Source organism: Psammomys obesus, unplaced genomic scaffold (genome assembly GCF_907164565.1).
Source record: "Psammomys obesus unplaced genomic scaffold, mPsaObe1.curated_primary_1811, whole genome shotgun sequence".
Taxonomy (NCBI): domain Eukaryota; kingdom Metazoa; phylum Chordata; class Mammalia; order Rodentia; family Muridae; genus Psammomys; species Psammomys obesus.
The window spans coordinates 16,512,622-16,525,694 of NW_026592510.1; positions in this window are offsets into that span (position 1 = coordinate 16,512,622).

Sequence of the window (13,073 nt, forward strand, 5' to 3'; positions counted from 1 at the left end):
AACATACATAAACAAGTCCAGAAATCAGACACTGACAACCCAAATAACCCAATTAAAAATGTGGTACAAAGCTAAACAGAGAATTTCCAAGAAAGGAATCTCTTATTGCCAGTACTCACTTAAAGAAATGTTCAATGTCCTAGACATCATAAAAATCCCAATTAAAATGTCTCTGGGATTCTGTCTTACACCCATCAGAATGGCTAAGATAAAAAAACTCACGTGAAAGCACATGCTGGGGAAGATATGGAACAAAGGGAACACTCTTCCATTGCTGATGGGAGTGCAAACTTGTACAATCACTTTGCAAATCAACCTGGCACTTTCTCAGAAAATTGGGAATAGTTATACCTCAAGACTCAGCTACACCACTCCTGGGCATATTCCCAAAACATGCTCCAGTATACCATAAGGACAGTCACTCAGTTATATTCATAATAGCCAGAAACTGGAAACAACTTAGATGTTCTTTTTGTTTAACTATTTATTTATTTATTTATTTATTTATTTATTTATTTATTTATTTATTCTTTTTCTTTTTTTATTTGTATTTTTATTAATTACAGTTTATTCACTTTGTTTCCCACCTGTAGCTCCCTCCCTCCTCCCTTCCCAGTCCTACCTCCCTCCTTCATCTTCACCCATGTCTCTACCCCAGTCTACTGACAGGGGAGGTCTTCCTCCCCTTCCTTATGATCCTAGTCTATCAGGTCTCATCAGGAGTGGCTGCATTGTCTTCCTCTGTGGTCTGGTAAGGTTGCTCCCCCCTCAGGGGGAGGTGATCAAAGAGCAGGCCAATCAGATTATGTCAGAGACAATCCCTGTTCCCATTACTATGGAACCCACTTGGGTACTGAACTTCCATGGGCTACATCTGTGTAGGGGTTCTAGGTTATATCCATGAATGGTCCTTGGTTGGAGTATCAGTCTCAGAAAAGACCGCTGTGCCCAGATTTTTTGGTTCCGTTGCTCTCCTTGTGGAGCTCCTGTCCTCCCTAGGTCTTACCCACTTCTTTCATAAGATTACCTGTGCTTTGCCCAAAGTTTGGCTATAAGTCTCAGCATCTGCTTTGATACCCTACAGGGTAGAGTCTTTCAGAGTCCCTCTGTGGTAGGCTCCTGTCCTGTTCCCTGTTTTCTTCCACTTCTGATGTCCATCCTCTTTGCCTTTCTGAATGAGGATTGAGAATCTTAGCCAGAATCCTTCTTCTTGATTCGTTTTTTCAGGTGTACAGATTTTAGTATGTTTATCCTATATTTTATGTCTAATATCCATCTGCTCAACCATGTTTGTAGCAGCTTTATCTGTAATAGCCAGAAGCTGGAAACAACCCAGATGCCACTCACTGAGGAATGGATACAGAAATTGTGGTACATTTACACAATGGAATATTACTCAGCAATTAAAAACAAGGAAATCATGAAATTTGCAAGCAAATGGTGGGAACTGGAAAAGATCATCCTGAGTGAAGTATCCCAGAATCAGAAAGACACACAGTGTATATACTCACTCATAAGTGTATATTAGATGTTCTATCTTAAGAATCAATTTTAAAATGTAGTACATTTACACAATGGGATACTACTTAGCTATTAAAAACAAAGACATCATGCAATTTGAAGGCAGATTCACGGGACCTGGAAAATATCATCCTGAGTGAGGTAACACAGTTACTGTGAGGTAACACAGTACTACTGAAAGACACTCACAGCCTGTCCTCACTTATAAGTGGGTATTAACCTTAAAGTACTGGATAACCATGCGACAATCCACAGACAGAAAGAAGCCAAGGAAGGCCCGAGGGAGGATGCTATAATCTCACTCAGAAGAGGAAAGAAAATAGACACCTGAAATAGGTGGAGGGAAGAAACTGGGTGGCATCGGGGATGGGCAAGGTAATGGGGGTGGCAATTAGGTGTTGGGAGAGCACAACAGATATCAATGGAGGCAGGGAATCTCTGGGACAGCAGAGGCTCTCCGGAGTCTTCAGGGGCAACCCTAGATGAGACTTCTAGCAGCAAGGGTAGAAGAGGGACACTTAAGGAGCCTGAAGTTGTCACCTTCTGTACCCAGGTGGGACTTCCAAGGAGGAAGGGGGACACCAACCCATCCATAAAACCTTCAACCAAAAATTTGTCTTGTCTATGAGAACTGTAGAGATAAAGATGGAGCAGAGATTGAGCGAACCAATGAGTAGCCTAACTTCAGACCCACCCCATGGGAGAGAGCCAACCCCTGACACTATTAATGATGCTCTGCTCTGCTCTGCTTGCATACAAGAACCTAGCATAAGGTCTTCTGAGAGGCTTCATCCAGCAGCTGATGGAAACAGATGCAGGGATTCACAGCCAAGAATATGCCCAACTCAGGGAGTTTTGTGGAAGAGTAAGAAGGTTAGTGGGAGCTGGATTGATCAAAGACACCACAAGAAGACCTACAGAGTAAACTAACCTGTGCTATGGGGCCTCACAGAGACTGAACCACCAACCAAAGAGCATGCATTATCAGGACCTAGTCCCCCTACGTATATGTAGCAGATATGCAGCTTGGTCATCAAGTGGGTTCCCTAATAAAGGGAGTATGGGATGTCTCTGACTCTATTGCTTGCCTTTGTATTCCTTTCCCCTAGCTGGGTTATTTTGTCAGGCCTCAGTGGGATGCACTGAGAGTATGCACTTAGTCCTGCTGCCACTTGGTGTGCCAGGGAGGATTAGTACCCATGGGGGGGCCTTCCCTTCTCTGAGAAGAAGATGGAGAATGGGGACCTATGGGCTGGCCTGGGAGGAGAGGAGAAAGGGGGCTGTAAAGTGATTTAATTAATAATTAATTAATTAAAGAAAATAGATGAATAAATAAATAAATCTAATTGCCAACTTTTGCTATGTTCTACAGGTTTCATAGACAGAATGGCATATGGTCTGGAAGGGGTGTGGACCATCGGAAATAAGGATCCTTGGGAGCTATCTCCATCTCAGACATGAGTCATTACAACAGCAGCTAACCCTCTTCAAAAACAGAAACAAACAGAAAACATGGATATCCAAAAACAGAAAAATGAAAGCATTCAAGTCTGTCACCCTGAACAAAAAATGGTTCAAATTAGATGAAAGGCCATAAATTAAAAGCTGAAATTCTAAGAAAATACTTAAAGATATTCATAGGCAAGAACTTTCTGAAAAAGACTCTTCTAGCACACACACACACACACACACACACACACACACACACACACACACACAAATGGCTCCAAATAGTAAAAAAAACAAAACAAAAACAAAAAATGAGTGACTACACGGATTAAAGAGTTTCTTCACAGAAAACTATGACCAGAGAAGGCAGGTGTCTTACAATGTCAGAGACAATCTATGGCAGCTATATATCTGGCAGGAAGCAACACCTGCATTAGCTAAAGGATTTGTGGGACTTGCCACTGGAACACATTCCATAGCATGAAACCTCAAAATATCTCCTATTGTACAGAAAAAGAATGGCTATTAAGGGTGCCCATTTCTGAGCACACTATTACAGTGGATTAGGGCAGCAAAGGACATGAGATTACACACGCTTGTTTTTAAACTCTTACACTTCTTATATCTTCTTCTCCCTACTCCACCTCAAATCCTTTCAACACCAGATAGCAGAGGGAAAAGGTTATTGGGAGAGGGGGCACAGTTCTTTCTTAGTTGCTTCCTATTGGTCAAGGTCAGCAGGTTCCTTGGAGCCAGTCTAACCCTCATTTTAGAAGACTGTCAATTTCTTCTTTCACAACAGCAACTAGGAGCAGCAAGGGGAAAGCAAGAGCAGCCTTGTTCTTTCTTTGATCTTCACTCTCTGGGCTCTGTAATTTATTCTCTCTCCAGAGTCCTCAGATTTAAACTATCTGCAGCTGGCAAAGAGCTGCTCTCAGAGCCCACACGAGGCAAATAGTCTGCTGCTGTGGACCGTCTGAATCAGTCCCACATCCCACACCTGGGACCAAAACAAAACATATTTATATCCAAACACCCTACCCATTTAGCTGTCTTGTTTAATAAACAATACCTCAAAGGGAATGACAATGGAATAGTGTTCTGTGGAAATAAATAAAAGCTCCTAAGTCAGTATTGGAGAGATTAGCTTTTGGTTTCAAAAGTCTCCTCTGAGTAGCTTAACAACTATACTGTAGCAGAAGGTCACCTCAAACACAAGCCCATGCCAGAGTCAGTACAGAGCTACTTTGTTCTGATGATGTTTGTTTTTCCAAGCCTCTGGGGATTTTGCAAGTCATGTATTACTTGGTATTTATCCACCATGCTCTTTAAGCGAGGGAATGAGAGAAAATAAAAAAATAAAAGGTGACTGAAATCAGTGACTGAAATGCATATTTTCATTTGAACTTCACATGGACATTATTTATTTCAGGAAACCTTTTGCCTTGATAAAAAGTAAAGTACAGCAATAGAGGGCTAGAATGAAAACTTGTATGCATAGCTAATTGAACTGTTTTCATGTAATGCAAGGATACCTTTAGACACATTATTTTCCTTAGATTTTTATCAAAGTTATATGAGTTGGACAGGAATAAAGACTCAGGTGGGTTCTGTGTAATTTTTTGTATGTCTAGATGTGTTCCAACTACAACTCTGCAAAGCCCTTCCCAGAGGATGTTTGAGGGACGTGGCCCGCCTCTCATAGGATCATGGATGCTTTAGGTCACTAGGGGGAGCTGTCATCTAGCACCACCACATGGTATGACCCCTGTGACTATCCATGAATTGATACATAGTGTTTACTTCTAGGAAAAAAAGTAACGATGCTGGTTGTTAACCACGTCAGTAGGGCAACAGATAGTTTTAAACCTTGTAAAGTGAAACGCAGAGCCCGTTATAATACACACTGTAGCTTTTAATAGAAAATTAGTCAGAATGCCAGATAGTAAATTGGGTCAATTGCAAGTCCTTAGCACGTACATCATAAAAGGAAACCACAGTAGAGATATTCACAATTCTTCTGCAATACTTTTCTCATGACATTTTTTTTTACTATTTTCTTGTGTTTGTACTGCATTTGGTTCATGTCCTTTGTCACTGCAAAAATAAAAATAAAACAGCAAAGAAAGCAATGAAAAAAAGTAGAACTCAACTGACCACATAAATTAATTTTTCTAAGTACTACAGGGTACTATTCAAGATTCACCTCAAAATAAAATTTAGGGTCTGAAATCAAAACCTTGTGCATGGTATGCAAGTCGTCCGGATTTACCTTGCTAAATACAAGCACAAGTACACATATAATATAATATTAAAATTTGAAAAAATCATCCTCATAGTTTGTCTTAACACTCTTCACTCTCTAGAGAAGGAAAGTAGTTCTTCAGCACCTAATAAGTGGTTATCTTGACACTTAAAATGTGTTTTTTTTAATTCTAATTCCCATGTAATCATCTATTTCCTTAAGTTACTCCTCAAATCAGATATTCACCCAACCTCCAGAAGACATTCAGAATGTACGATCAATTTCTCTTGCTCACTCTTACGTCCGACATTTGAAGAAAAAAAAATCTTGCTCAATTTCATAGCAATTACTTTGTGCTAAAATCCATGATAGCTTTTAAAATACCTTTCTCATTATTCAGGAAGTCTAAGCTCTGTTTGATTCTTTCTGTTATGGTCTAAAGCAGTATGTTCTGGAAATCTTGGTGACTCAGGGGTCTCTTAAACTCTTTGGAATGGTAATAATCCACAGAGATGAAAGGATTACATAATTGTGGGGTCAAAAATAAAATACAGTAACCTGTGCAATATATCACTACCTTGAGTTTGTTAGTGATATTGACTCTGTATTTATAACAATAACGAATGAAACTATCTTCTATTTGAATTTTGAATTATAGAGAAAGACACGTAACAGATTTTTCAGTACTTTATTAATGTGTCTATGTGTCTATGTGTGGGCATTTATACATGAGTTCAGTGTCTGCAGACTCCAAAAGATATCATTCGCTGACTCCTTTGAAGTTGGAATTGTAGGCATTTGAGAGCCCTCTGATCTGGGTGCTGTGGCTTGAACTCTGGTCCTCTGGAAGAGCAGCACCCAGTCAAAACTTCAGCCCCAATTTCTCCAGCCCTCCAAAAAGCATACTTCAAACTAATCACTGAAAACTATTAGTAACCCACATATGTTATTCAAAAGTAGAGGATGAATTCTTTGATAATTTCTTCTAATTATTGGATAGTTATTTTCTGAATAAGTTTTAATAAAAACATGAAGCTGAATTAGAAGCCCCATTCAGATTTAACTCTTAGTCATAAACATTTTGTGGATATTTTAATGTAATTTCTGATACAATTATTTTATGATAAAGTTATTTTAAATATCTTACTATGTGTATTGACAATGCTTTTACTTGTTTATTTAGGTAAAGTTCAATATGTTTATATAATGTGTAATCTGAAAGTTAATTCATGTTGATTTTGCCTAATAAAACTTGATAAGCCTGACCTATATCCTGTCAGTTAGGGTGAAAGATAGATTTTTTTTTTCTTAAACAGATAGTTAAATACTGTATGTTTTACTTGTTACTTAAAACTGTGATGTTCTTTAATTCCTCATGGCTGCATCCTTGGACTCTCCTTTAACAGTTGGTGCTGTTCATCATTGAAGGAAATCAGGGCAGGAACTTAAACAGGACCGGAAACTGAAGGCAGATTTTATTTGGTTGCTTTGTTCTCTTGCTTTGCTTTGCTCTGTTTTTGACTACATCGGCTTGTCACAAGCTAGAGTCACTTGAGAGGCGGAAGCCTCGGTAGAGAAGATGCCTTCATTACATTGATGTGTAGACAACCCTGGAGGATATATATATATATATATTTTAAATTAGTGATTGATACAGGAGGGCCCTACCCATTGTGGGTGATGCTATCCCTGGGCTGGTGAGCCAGGGTTCTATAAAAAAGCAGGCCGAGCAAGCCATGACGAAAAAGCCAATAAGAGGCAGTTCTGTGGCTTCTGCTTCGCCTCTTGTCTCCAGGTTCTTGCACGTTTGAGTTCCTGCCCTGACATCCTTCAGTGGTGAGCAGTAATACGGAAGCATAAAGCAAATAAAGTGGTTTCCCCATAAGTTGTTTTTTTTCTTGGTGTTTAATTATATCACCAGTAACCCTAACTGAGACCACTGGAGTGACACAAAACAAGCACGTAAGACTGTGAAGTTAAAGACGGAAATGTAATCTTAGCAATCCTTTCTCTGTAAAGTTATGACTCCTCTGTGGCTTTTTTTCATGTGCTAATTCCTAAAATTCGTAAGGTCAGGAAGAGGCAGCGCTGCACATTGTCTGAGGGCATAGAACTCAGTGGGGTGGCTTGAGTTCAAATTTGGTTTCCAATCACTCCGTCCTAAAACCTTGAGGAGATTGCTTAAAGCTTCTGTTGACAGACACTCTCCTGTATGTCAGGAGAACAGTACAGCGCTTGCTTCACAGTTAATGGCATTGCTAATGTGTGAATTGATCACCTAGAACTGGGCATGGCACAAAACAAAGTATCTGTGCCCACTGTAAATATTGAAGTTAACTCTGGTATTTAGGTCTTTTTGAAGTTCTGAGCAGCTCAGATATTCATTCAGCATTTGCTCCTTGAGTATCTACCTCAGGTGCCACATGAGATAGGGAGACCTTGTCCGTGAAAAAAAAAAAGCCAGAGATGAGTATCTTGAGCACCATTCCTTGGAGTAGAACACTCATTGTGGACTCCTCAAAGCTCCAACTTACAGAAATGTTAGTCCCATAGCTTTGCTTTTTTAACCTGAGTGGCTAATGCAGCTGGGTTATTCACACTTCTGAAACAATTCTCCTTACAGCATGTCACATAGCTTTACATCTCATTAGTGTCTACTACATATTGAAAGCATAGTTAATACCATATTTCCTACACTAAACTCTACAGAGCCTCATAATTTATATTAAATATGTGATCAATTATAATCTGTATCATAACTTTAAAAATTAAATTGAAAGGGAAAAAGCACCTTAGTGATGGGATGGCAATAATAATATTTCTTTGATACATCCTCCCTTGGATCCTCCTTGTTATTTATCTTCTTTGGGTCTGTACTCATACTATGCTCATCATGTACTATAAGGCTAAATCCCCTTACCAGTGAGCACATACCATGTGTATCTTTCTGGATGTGCATTACCTCACTCAGGACGATCTTTTCTAGTCCATCTATTTGCCTGAAAATTTCATGATTTCTTTGTTTTTAATAGATGAGTAGTATTCCATTGTGTAAGTGTGCCACAGTTTCTTTTTGGTTTTATGGTTGAGGGACATCTGGGATGGTTCCAGATACTGGCTATTACAAATAAAGCTGCTATGAACACAGTTGAACAAGTGTCCTTGTTGTATGGTGGAATGCCTTTTTGGGTATATACTAGGAGTGGTCTAGCTGGGTCTTGAGATAAAGCTATTTCATTTTCTGAGTAAGTGCCAGATTGATTTCCAAGTGGTGTTTCCTTACATTTATACATCAATCCAATAGAAATACCAGATATTCTCATCAAAATGTGTACTTTTAAAAACTATTACAAAGGCCTGTGACCCTCCCTACCACTGGGGATCATCAGCCTCTCTCCTCTAGGAGGGCAAAGGCAGCAGGGTTGGTGTATGGGGAGTTGGGAAGATCCTAGAATATGAATAGAAATGATGACTTCCAGGACCAGCTTTGGGAAGGAAAATCAACTTTATTTGGGGTGAATGATGGTTATATAGCAGTTTGGGGAGGAGGTGAGGATTTCAAGTGTTAATATAGTTCACTGGCTGGAGGGCTAAGGCACAGAGAAGCCTCTACATGGAGAGGGAGTCCAGAAATCCCAGGCACTTGCTGAATGTGTTGTCATTGGGAGAAAGGCAATTGGATCAGTAATTTTCCTAAGAACTACATGACATTCCTCATGTAGGGGGGTTGGGTCATGACAGAGAGCATGGCAGTGGACAGGGAAGCAAGTAGGCAGGTAAGCAGGTAGGTAGGTAGGAGGGTAGGCATGGAGGTGGATCAGTAGCTGAGAGCTTATAGATCGAGACAGCTACTAGGCAGAGAGAGAGCTAACTGAGAATGGCATGGAAATAAGAGGATCTTCTCCCCCTCAGTGGTGGAATGGATGCACAAATTGTGGTACATCTACGCAATGGAATATTACTCAGCAATAAGAAACAAGGAAATCATGAAATTTGCAAGTAAATGGTGGGATATGGAAAAGATCATCCTGAGTGAGCTATCCCAAAGCAGAAAGATGCACATGGTATATACTCACTCATATTGACATATAACAAAAGATAAAGCTACTAAAATCTGTACACCTAAAGAAACTAATCAAGAGGGAGGACTCTTGCTAACATGCTCAATTCCTATCCAGAAAAGGAAAGAGCATGGACATCAGAAGAAGGAGAAAAGAGGGAACAAGTCAGGAGCCTGACACAGAGGACCTCTGAAAGGCTCTGCCCTGCAGACTATCAATGCAGATGCTGACTTATGGGCAATCTTTAGGTATAGTTTAGGGAATCTTATGAAAGAAGTGGGAAACAGTAAGATCTGGAGAGGACAGGAGAGCACAAGGAGAGCAACAGATCCAAAAAATCTGAGCACAGGGGTCTTTCCTGAGACTGATACTCCAACCAAGGACTATGCATGAAGATAACCTAAGACCCCTGCACATGTTTAGCCCATGGCAGTTCAGGATCCAAGTGGATTCCATTGTAATAGGAACAGGGACTGTCTCTGACATGAACTGATTGGCCTGCTCTTTAATTACCTCCCCCTGAGGGGGAAGCAGCATTACCAGGCCACAGAAGAAGACAATGCAGCCACTCCTAATGAGACCTAATTGACTAGGATCAGAAGGAAGGAAAAGAAGATCTGTCCTATCAGTGGACTTGGAAAGGGGCATGCATACAGAGGGTGGAGGAAGGGAAGGATTGGGACAGGAGGAGGGCGGGAATCACAGGGGGGATATAAAGTGAATAAAGTGTAATTAATAAAGAATTTAAAAAAGGAAAAAAGGGAGGATCTGCATTGAATATTATCAACTGCTAGTTCCAGACTTGTTTAATGAAATTCTGTCTCAAAATGAAATAAAAGAGTAAGAAAGAGTTTAAAAATAGACTTTGAGAGCCAGTTGGTGATGGTACACACCTTTAATCCCACCACTTGCGAGTCTAAGGCAGGTGAAACTCTGTGAGTTCAAGACCAGCCTGAGCTACCAAGCAAGTTCTAGGACAGCTAGGGCTACAAAGAAAAATCTGTCTTGAAAACAAAACCAAAACAAAATAAAAAATTAGGCTTTGGGGATTAGAGGGATATGGTCAGCGGTGAACATACTTGGCTGCCCTTCAAGAGAACCCAGCATGTCTGTTGGCACATGTTGTTGGTCCTGTGCCAGTGTGGGATGGGTCCTGGAAAACTGGCTGGGGTGTGAGAGAATGGAGAATGGACAGAAATACACAAACAAAAGCAGAGGTCAGGTGGAGTGGCACCAACTACCTCAACAATCTGGAACCTCAGAGAGTTAATTATGTAATGCACAGAAGGAGGGGTTACCTAGTGTCACTCAGGATTAGGTGTCAGTAGGCAGCAGCTGCAGGCTGGAAACAACAGAGAGAGAGAAGCTGCAGATCCTAGTTTTTTCTCACATTTGCCAACATTTGCTTTGGGACCAGGGGAAGGCTTTGTCATCCCTCTGAGCCTCACTCTAGGGGTGATATGCCAAATTCCCATGGATCTGAAGCATTGGTTCTTGATATGGCCTTGTCCATTCTGACATTCACTCCATTAAGGGCATTCTCCACTCCCCCACAATACAGCTCACCTGCCTGTAACGCCAGCCTCAGAAGGTTTGGCACCGTTTCCTGGTCTCTGCTGAGACCATCATGTACTTGCACACAGACACAAACACACATGTAGACACACACACACACATACACACACACAGAGAGAGAGGTGAATAAAAAATAAAGCAAATAAACACTGGTTTCAGCTGTTGAAAACCTGGATTTCATTACTAGTGCCTCAATATTTTTGTATTTTCACTTTAGGATGCTGATAACTTCCATAGGACACATCTTCCTCTGGACAAAATGCTAAATACCATATATGCTGCAATTTGGTGTGTGAATGTGAAACTAAATTGTATTGATAACAGCAACTATTTATTAATATGTCCTGTAGTTACTGTTATCATCTTCACTTCTGTTGTTAGCCATTGATGAGAGAACTTGAGGGAATTTCTTGTGGACTTGCACTCATTGTAGGAGTTAAACCATGCTTTCTACCAGATTTTCTTCTAGTATATCAATGTCCCAATTTTCACCATCTTTATATTTTATCAGTACAGTACAAAAGAAACTCATTCTGAATACTATCTGTTAAAAGAGAGCTAAAGCATGTTGTCTTCCTTACTTTTCTATTGCCATGATTGGCAATAGACACTATGGCCAAGGAAACTTATATAAGAGGATTTATTGGGGACTTACGGTTTCAGAGAGTGAGTCTGTGACTCATTATGCTGGAGACTATGATATCAGGCAGGCATAGTACTAAAGCTGTAGCTGAGAGCTTACATCTTTATCTGCAAGTAGAAGGTATAGAGAGCTAAAGGCAGGCTTTTGAAACCCCTAGTGGCACACCTCCTCTAACAAGGCCACACCTCCTAATCTTTCCCTAACTTCTACTAATTGGGGTCTGGCCATTCAAATATGAGTGCTGTAGGAAAAAAAAATGGCTAATAATTTTTATTGTTCCTATATTTGTTATGGTGGTATTATCTAACCCAGTACCATATCAATAAAAGACATAGACATCGGATAGATTTTGATAAGCTTTATTTTACCTGGCTCAGGGCAGACACTAACTTCGTAAGCTACCTTCTATCCCCCAGTCTCACCTCCTATGCCAATTGCTCTAATCATTCCTTTCTGGGCTACTTTCATCCATAATTCATAAATACTTGCTCATGTTTCTTATGTGGGCTGTTTTATGGCCGGATGGGGGAGGATAATTAACCATGAAATACAAAGCGCCATACCATGCTGTTATATATGAGTCCTTAGGGATGAATCTCATTCAAACCACCACACATATTCCCTTCTTTTTTTATTTTTTTCTTTTCTTAGTTATCAGGAATAATTCGTGTGTGTGTGTGTGTGTGTGTGTGTGTGTGTGCTTTTTATTTTAGTGTCGGGTTAAATATCTAGGCTGATCTCTAAAGTGAATAAAAGGCACATATTGTTTTATACACGGTTGTAATTTTTTTCTTTTTTCTCTCCACCCAATGTATCACCGGTTTAAAAAAAAGAAAAAAGAAAAAGAAAAAAAAAATAACTCTGATTAATGTTGATGTCAAACCTATTTACAAAAGGCACTCCCAACTTGAAGTTTCTGGCCCATTCTATTGAAAAGAACTCAGAGAAGTGTACCCGGAAGGGATCAAGTTCTAACCTGAAACCAACCTTGCATAAGAGATGTGGTAATAAGTTCTACACAGAGGAAGGTAAAATCATAGTTAATATTTTTTTCACTGCGGTCCAGAATGTTTTTCATACAAGATGATCATATCCACCAAAAAGGAGTAAACATGAATATCCCTAACTAGGACAGCACAGAAAGCCATTTTATGCTATGTTACAGTCTAGTATTCTTAAAACCTGCAGCATTTCTTTGCACACACCTGAAGATGCATTTGGCTGACAGGCAACATCATTTATATTATTGTTTCATATCTCTGCTGAGGTGAAAACCTTTTAATATTTCAGATTTCCAACACCCACATGATACCATGAATGAAATGAAAAGGTAATGAAAAGATGAACCTGCATTTACTTTTTGATGTTTTATTTTATTTCTTTATGTTTTAGAGGTGATGATCATAAAATACCTGGGATCTCACATATTCTTTAAAGGCTTCCACAACATGCTTTTGCCTTATTTCTAATAGAGGAGACAGTCTAGTTTGAGACAAGAGCAACCTGACTGTTTTAATTTTACAAATATGTGCCGAATTGCTTATATTGATATTTTTGTAAAAATAAAATAATAATGTGG